This window comes from Hyperolius riggenbachi, chromosome 3, assembly GCF_040937935.1.
Source record: "Hyperolius riggenbachi isolate aHypRig1 chromosome 3, aHypRig1.pri, whole genome shotgun sequence".
Taxonomy (NCBI): Eukaryota; Metazoa; Chordata; class Amphibia; order Anura; family Hyperoliidae; genus Hyperolius; species Hyperolius riggenbachi.
In genome coordinates, this window is record NC_090648.1 from 453,824,033 (window position 1) to 453,832,904 (window position 8,872).

An 8,872-nucleotide genomic window follows, 5' to 3' on the forward strand; every position below is an offset into this window, starting at 1 on the left:
GGCACCTCAGAAAAATTAAACCTTTTTTTGTAATGGTTTTGTAGTTTTGGTTTTACAACCAATTACACAGATATATAGCTATTTTTTTACGTAATAGCTGGTGGCAGAGTGGCAGCAGAAGGTAAATCTGTGTACCCTGGCGGTGGGAAACACAGACAGACAGCAGCAGCAGCAGGAGGAGGAATGGAGGAGTAATTATGTGAGCAGCTATTGTTTGACGTAATAGCTGGTGGCAGTGTGGCAGCAGAAGGTAATTCTGTGTACCCTGGCAGTGGGAAACACAGACAGACAGCAGCAGCAGGAGTAATGGAGGAGTAGTGTGAGTGTGGCAGCAGGTAGACAGCGTGACATAATAGCCCTGGTACCTAGCGGTGATACCAGGCCGTAAATAAACACAACAGGAGGTCCCAGACAGCGGTCGTGCAGCCCACATTGTGTCCAATACACAACTGGGACAACACAGTTTTCAACCCGGGCACCTCAGAAAAATTAAACCTTTTTTTGTAATGGTTTTGTAGTTTTGGTTTTACAACCAATTACACAGATATATAGCTATTTTTTGACGTAATAGCTGGTGGCAGAGTGGCAGCAGAAGGTAAATCTGTGTACCCTGGCGGTGGGAAACACAGACAGACAGCAGCAGCAGGAGTAATGGAGGAGTAGTGTGAGTGTGGCAGCAGGTAGACAGCGTGACATAATAGCCCTGGTACCTAGCGGTGATACCAGGCCGTAAATAAACACAACAGGAGGTCCCAGACAGCGGTCGTGCAGCCCACATTGTGTCCAATACACAACTGGGACAACACAGTTTTCAACCCGGGCACCTCAGAAAAATTAAACCTTTTTTTTTTTAATGGTTTTTTGGTTTTGTTTGTAAAAGAAATTACACAGATATATAGCTATTGTTTGACGTAATAGCTGGTGGCAGAGTGGCAGCAGAAGGTAAATCTGTGTACCCTGGCGGTGGGAAACACAGACAGACAGCAGCAGCAGCACACAGCAGCCCACTGTAGGTGTAAAATGTGTGGCTGCAGGCGACGTAATAGTCAAAGTGAACCAGGCTGGCTTAGTGAGCAGGAGCCAGGAGGTGGTAAAGGGTGGTAAGGCACATTAACGATGGTTCTTAGCCAGTTCATGTCCCCCTCTCGCCGACAACAGGGGCCAGGAACTCGCCTTCCACCCACGCCTGGTTCATCTTGAGAAACGTCAGTCTGTCCACAGACTTGTGAGACAGACGTGAGCGTTTCTCGGTGACCACGCCACCAGCTGCACTGAAGCAGCGCTCGGACAGCACGCTGGAAGGGGGGCAGGACAGCACTTCCAGGGCGTACTGCGCCAGCTCGCTCCAGATCTCCAGGCGCTTGACCCAATACTCCATGGGATCAACAGGGGCATCGCTGTCAAGCCCGCTGTAGGACCCCATGTAGTCAGCCACCATGCGGGTCAGGCGCTGGCTGTGACCGGAGGAGGATGCTGCTGCATGCACCTCCTCTCTAGTCACTGCTGCCGGAGCCTCTACAGTCCTGTAGAGCTCGTGGCTGAGAGACAGCAGGTCTGTGGGGCGCTTGCTGCTGCTGGATGCAGGCACCTGCTGCAGCCTCTGTGCTGGCTGCTGGACAGTGGGGGTGGAAGGCTGGGGGAAGGCTTCCTCCAAGCGCTCAACAAGGGCCTGCTGCAAGCTCCTTATTTGTTGCGCTGGGTCTCCTCCTGCAGGCGGCAGGAACTGGCTCAACTTCCCCTTGAGGCGTGGGTCCAACATCATGCTGATCCAGATGTCCTCCCTCTGCTTCATCTGGATCACCCTGGGGTCCCTGCGCAGGCACGTCAGCATGTGCGCTGCCATTGGGAAGAGGCGGGCCACGTCTGCTGGCACATCGACGGCAGTGCTGCTGTCCTCATCCTCCTCCTCTGCCTCGTCAGCCTCATCCTCTCTCCACCCCCGCACCAACTCAGCTGCACTGTGCTGCTCCCCCTCATCAGCAGCAAGGTCAGGGACCTCCACCAAGTCCTCCTCCTCCTCCCCCTCAGAGGTGGACTGTGCAGCTGCTTGCCGCTCCTGCTGGTCCAAGGCTGCCGCTCCCTGTTCCAGCAAAGCATCGAGGGCCCTGTTCAGCAGACAAACCAGGGGCACCCACTCGCAGACCATAGCATGGTCCCTGCTCACCATGTTAGTGGCCTGCAGAAAGGGAGCCAGCACTAAGCACACCTGCTGCATGTGCCTCCAGTCATCATCGGGGACGATGGACGGGATGTTGCTGGTCTTGTCCCTTCTCTGAGCGGCGGAAACAGTGGCCAGGGCAAGGTACTGGTTGACAGCGTGCTTCTGTTCAACCAGACGCTCCAACATCGCCAGGGTGGAGTTCCAGCGAGTCGGAACGTCAAGGATCAGCCGATGGCGTGGCAGATCCAGCTCCTTTTGCACGTCTTCCAGGCTCGCACAGGCTGCAGCCGAGCGCCGGAAGTGACGCACAACGTTCCTTGCCGTTTCCAGCAGTTCGCCCATCCCCTGGTAGGTGCGCAAGAACTTTTGCACCACCAGGTTCAGCACGTGGGCAAGACAGGGGATGTGGGTCAGGTTTCCCCTGTCTATTGCAGCAACCAAATTGGCCCCATTGTCGGCCACCACCTTTCCGACTCTGAGGCCTCTGGGGGTCAGCCAAATCCTCTCCTGCTCCTGGAGTTTGGCCAACACATGGGTTGCCGTCAGCTTGGTCTTCCCAAGGCTGACCAAGTGCAGCAGCGCTTGGCAGTGGCGGGCCTTCACGCTGCTGCTGAGGCGGGGGGTTTGGCCAGGTGTGCCGGAGGATGGCAGAGGATTGGAGGAACCTGCTGCAGTTCCCCTGACCCTGCGGGGTGGCACCACCCACTGTGTTGCTGCTGCTGCTGTGCCCGCTGCTGCTCTCCCATCCTCACCCCCTTCCACCAAGCTGACCCAGTGGACAGTGAAGGACAGGTAGCGGCCTGTCCCGAAGCGGCTGCTCCAGGAGTCCATGGTGACGTGGACCCTTTCACCAACCGCGTGCTCCAGCCCTCTCTCCACATTGGCCATCACAAAGCGGTGCAGTGCAGGAATGGCCTTGCGGGAGAAAAAGTGTCTGCTGGGGAGCTGCCAGTCTGGGGCTGCGCAAGCAAGCAGCGCACGAATGTCGCTCCCCTCCTGCACGAGCGTGTACGGCAGGAGTTGGGAGCACATGGCCCGTGCCAGCAAGCCGTTCAGCTGCCGCACGCGACGGCTGCTGGGAGGCAGAGCCCTAACCACCCCCTGGAAGGACTCGCTCAAAAGGCTCTGGCGTGGCCTTTTGCTGGCACGGGAATCAGCAGACACAGCGGAGGAGGCCACTGAGGACTGGCTGCCAGAACAGGCCTCAGTGTCGGCGGCAGGAGTTGCAGAGGGGGGAGGAGCATTGCGTTTCCGCACTCCTGCTGGTGCTGCTGGAGGAGCAGGAGGGCGGGTGGCTGCTGTTGCTGCTGCTGCTGCTGCTGCTGAAGGCTGTGCAGTGATGGGTGTGGTGCCACTGCCAGCACCAGATGCCTTCAGCCTCTGGAACTCCTCATGCTGGTGGAAATGTTTCGCAGCAAGGTGGTTGATGAGCGAGCTGGTGCTGAACTTTAAGGGGTCTGCACCTCTGCTCAACTTCCGCTGACAGTGGTTGCAAGTGGCGTACTTGCTGTACACAGTGGGCATGGTGAAATATCGCCAGATTGGTGACAGAAACATCCCCCTACGGCATGGAAGCGCTGCTGCCTGTCTCCCTGTGGTGGTTGGGGGGGGGGCTTGGGTGCGGCTGGTGGTGGTACTGGCAGATGCTGCTGCTGCTGCTGCTGAGCCTGAGACACCAGCTGGCTGTGGGACCTGCCTACTGCTGCCAATGCTTGCAATGATGCGCCTCCTTGCAAGGCCCACAAGCGCATCCTCCTCCTCCTCCTCAGAGCTGCTGAGGACGACATCCCCTGGAGGTGGTGGCACCCAGTCTCTGTCTGTCACCGGGTCATCATCATCCTCCCCCTCCTGAAACATGTCCTGCTGGGATGATGACCCCCCAAACTCCTCTCCTGATGCATGGATGGGCTGCTTGACTGTCGCCACAGTCTTGCTGTCCAATCCCTCATCCCCCAAAGTGCCCATCAGCATCTCCTCCTCAAAATCGCCAACAACAGCAGACAATACCCTGATGGTGCCTGGGGTAAAAATACTGCTGAGTGGCAGGTCGCCAACTTGTGACGGTGAACTGGCCTCCTCCCCAGACCCTGCTGGGCGGCTGCTGCGAACAGGGGTGGTGGTGGTGGTGGTGAGGGTGGAGGCCTCGGATGCAGAGCTGATGGCGGGCTGCTCATCCTCCGTCATGAGTTGCACCACAGTGTCTGCATGCTTTTCCTCAATGGGACGTTTCCGACCCGGCTGGAGGAAAATCGGAGCAGGTGCTACACGCTGCTGCTGCTGTGTCTCTGCAGCGTGAGTTGCAGATGCTCCTGCTGGGCGGCGCCCAAGGCGTCCACGGCCAGTGGCTATGGGAGGAATGTTAGCCACTGACGCTGCTGCTGCTGCTGCGGAACTGTGCATGGTGGCGGCCTGCCACAATGCTGCTCCCTCTCCTCCTGATTCCCTTGCTGCCCTTCCCCTTGCCCAAACCGCGCTGGCTGCCACTTCCAGACATCTTCGATGTTTTGGGCGTATAGACAAAAGTTTTTTAAAAGGGCGGGTGAAAAGTGGGGTACTTTAATGGAGTGGGTTGGTGGGTGAGGTGACTGAGTGAGTGTCCCTAGTACAGTAAGTAAGTAGTAACAGTCAGGAAGTACAACTAACTAATTACAATAATCAATCAGTAATCAGAAGGAAATAGAGTGTGTGTAGTGTGTGTACACAGACAGTGAGTGCACACACGCAGGAGCTAGTAGCCTATGAACAGTGACTGAGTGTCCTAGACTCCTAGTACAGTAAGAGTAACAAGTAGTAACAGTAAGTAACTAACTAATTACAATAATCAATCAGTAATCAGAAGGAAATAGAGTGTGTGTAGTGTGTACTCAGACAGTGAGTGCACACACGCAGGAGCTAGTAGCCTATGAACAGTGACTGAGTGTCCTAGACTCCTAGTACAGTAAGAGTAACAAGTAGTAACAGTAAGTAACTAACTAATTACAATAATCAATCAGTAATCAGAAGGAAATAGAGTGTGTGTAGTGTGTACTCAGACAGTGAGTGCACACACGCAGGAGCTAGTAGCCTATGAACAGTGACTGAGTGTCCTAGACTCCTAGTACAGTAAGAGTAACAAGTAGTAACAGTAAGTAACTAACTAATTACAATAATCAATCAGTAATCAGAAGGAAATAGAGTGTGTGTAGTGTGTACTCAGACAGTGAGTGCACACACGCAGGAGCTAGTAGCCTATGAACAGTGACTGAGTGTCCTAGACTCCTAGTACAGTAAGAGTAACAAGTAGTAACAGTAAGTAACTAACTAATTACAATAATCAATCAGTAATCAGAAGGAAATAGAGTGTGTGTAGTGTGTACTCAGACAGTGAGTGCACACACGCAGGAGCTAGTAGCCTATGAACAGTGACTGAGTGTCCTAGACTCCTAGTACAGTAAGAGTAACAAGTAGTAACAGTAAGTAACTAACTAATTACAATAATCAATCAGTAATCAGAAGGAAATAGAGTGTGTGTAGTGTGTACTCAGACAGTGAGTGCACACACGCAGGAGCTAGTAGCCTATGAACAGTGACTGAGTGTCCTAGACTCCTAGTACAGTAAGAGTAACAAGTAGTAACAGTAAGTAACTAACTAATTACAATAATCAATCAGTAATCAGAAGGAAATAGAGTGTGTGTAGTGTGTACTCAGACAGTGAGTGCACACACGCAGGAGCTAGTAGCCTATGAACAGTGACTGAGTGTCCTAGACTCCTAGTACAGTAAGAGTAACAAGTAGTAACAGTAAGTAACTAACTAATTACAATAATCAATCAGTAATCAGAAGGAAATAGAGTGTGTGTAGTGTGTACTCAGCCAGTGAGTGCACACACGCAGGAGCTAGTAGCCTATGAACAGTGACTGAGTGTCCTAGACTCCTAGTACAGTAAGAGTAACAAGTAGTAACAGTAAGTAACTAACTAATTACAATAATCAATCAGTAATCAGAAGGAAATAGAGTGTGTGTAGTGTGTACTCAGACAGTGAGTGCACACACGCAGGAGCTAGTAGCCTATGAACAGTGACTGAGTGTCCTAGACTCCTAGTACAGTAAGAGTAACAAGTAGTAACAGTAAGTAACTAACTAATTACAATAATCAATCAGTAATCAGAAGGAAATAGAGTGTGTGTAGTGTGTACTCAGACAGTGAGTGCACACACGCAGGAGCTAGTAGCCTATGAACAGTGACTGAGTGTCCTAGACTCCTAGTACAGTAAGAGTAACAAGTAGTAACAGTAAGTAACTAACTAATTACAATAATCAATCAGTAATCAGAAGGAAATAGAGTGTGTGTAGTGTGTACTCAGACACTGAGTGCACACACGCAGGAGCTAGTAGCCGATGAACAGTGACTGAGTGTCCTAGACTCCTAGTACAGTAAGAGTAACAAGTAGTAACAGTAAGTAACTAACTAATTACAATAATCAATCACTAATCAGAAGGAAATAGAGTGTGTGTAGTGTGTACTCAGACAGTGAGTGCACACACGCAGGAGCTAGTAGCCTATGAACAGTGACTGAGTGTCCTAGACTCCTAGTACACTAAGAGTAACAAGTAGTAACAGTAAGTAACTAACTAATTACAATAATCAATCAGTAATCAGAAGGAAATAGAGTGTGTGTAGTGTGTAATCAGACACTGAGTGCACACACGCAGGAGCTAGTAGCCGATGAACAGTGACTGAGTGTCCTAGACTCCTAGTACAGTAAGAGTAACAAGTAGTAACAGTAAGTAACTAACTAATTACAATAATCAATCACTAATCAGAAGGAAATAGAGTGTGTCTGTACAAGACTGTGAGTGCACACACGCAGGAGCTAGTAGCCTTAGCCTTAGCCTATGAACAGTGACAGTGAGTGTCCTAGGCTAGCCTAACTACAATACTAAATACAGAATCAATCAGTAGTAAAGGACAGCAGCAGAAATACTGGTATAGATGAGAGAAATATACTAACAGAGGACAGGAGAGAACAGCTGCCCACACAGGCAGGCCCTGAGGCCTAAAGCTGTGTAAGCCTGCAGCAGCTGTGTCTCTGTCTATGTAACACAAAAGCTACTAACTAAAATACAATGTCTATCTAACTAACAACAATATAGGTGTATATAGGAGGTGTATGTGAGCAAAAACGCTAGGTAAATGACCACAATAGAGCTCTTGCTAAGCCAAAGCACAAAGGAGCAACTCTCTCTCTGTACAAGTCTCAGGCAAGCACGGAGAAACCTAACATGGCGGCCGCTATTTATAGGGTAGGGGCTGGCCAGGGTCCCCCTCTGTGATTGGCTGCCGTCAGAGGGCCTGGGAGTAGTGTTGGGCGAACATCTAGATGTTCGGGTTCGGGCCGAACAGGCCGAACATGGCCGCGATGTTCGGGTGTTCGACCCGAACTCCGAACATAATGGAAGTCAATGGGGACCCGAACTTTTGTGCTTTGTAAAGCCTCCTTATATGCTACATACCCCAAATTTACAGGGTATGTGCACCTTGGGAGTGGGTACAAGAGGAAAAAAAATTTTAGCAAAAAGAGCTTATAGTTTTTGAGAAAATCGATTTTAAAGTTTCAAAGGGAAAACTGTCTTTTAAATGCGGGAAATGTCTGTTTTCTTTGCACAGGTAACATGCTTTTTGTCGGCATGCAGTCATAAATGTAATACATATAAGAGGTTCCAGGAAAAGGGACCGGTAATGCTAACCCAGCAGCAGCACACGTGATGGAACAGGAGGAGGGTGGCGCAGGAGGAGAAGGCCACGCTTTGAGACACAACAACCCAGGCCTTGCATGAGGACAAGAAGCGTGCGGATAGCATGCTTTGTACCACCATGCAGTCATAAATGTAATAAAGATAAGTGGTTCAATAAACAGGGACCACGCGGCAACGCTAACCCAGCAGCAGCACACGTGATGGAACAGGAGGAGGCGCAGGAGGAGAAGGCCACGCTTTGTGAGACACAACAACCCAGGCCTTGCATGAGGACAAAAAGCGTGCGGATAGCATGCTTTGTACCGCCATGTAGTCATAAATGTAATAAAGATAAGAGGTTCAATAAACAGGGACCACGCGGCAACGGTAACCCAGCAGCAGCAGCAGCACACGTGATGGAACAGGAGGAGGCGCAGGAGGAGAAGGCCACGCTTTGTGAGACACAACAACCCAGGCCTTGCATGAGGACAAAAAGCGTGCGGATATAGCAGCAATGCTTTTTGCCGCCATGCAGTCATAAATGTAATACAGATGAGAGGTTCAATAAACAGGGACCGGAAACGCTAAACCATCCCAGATGTTCATCGGTCATGTTACTTGGTTGGGGTCCAGGAGTGTTGCGTAGTCGTTTCCAATCCAGGATTGATTCATTTTAATTTGAGTCAGACGGTCTGCATTTTCTGTGGAGAGGCGGATACGCCGATCTGTGATGATGCCTCCGGCAGCACTGAAACAGCGTTCCGACATAACGCTGGCTGCCGGGCAAGCCAGCACCTCTATTGCGTACATTGCCAGTTCGTGCCAGGTGTCTAGCTTCATGCCCGGTTTCAGGTCCAGCGGTGCCAGCCACAAATCCGTCTGTTCCTTTATTCCCCTCCAAATTTCCTCCCCTGTGTGCTGCTTATCCCCAAGGCAGATCAGCTTCAGCAACGCTTGCTGACGCATGCCAACAGCTGTGCTGCACTGCTTCCACG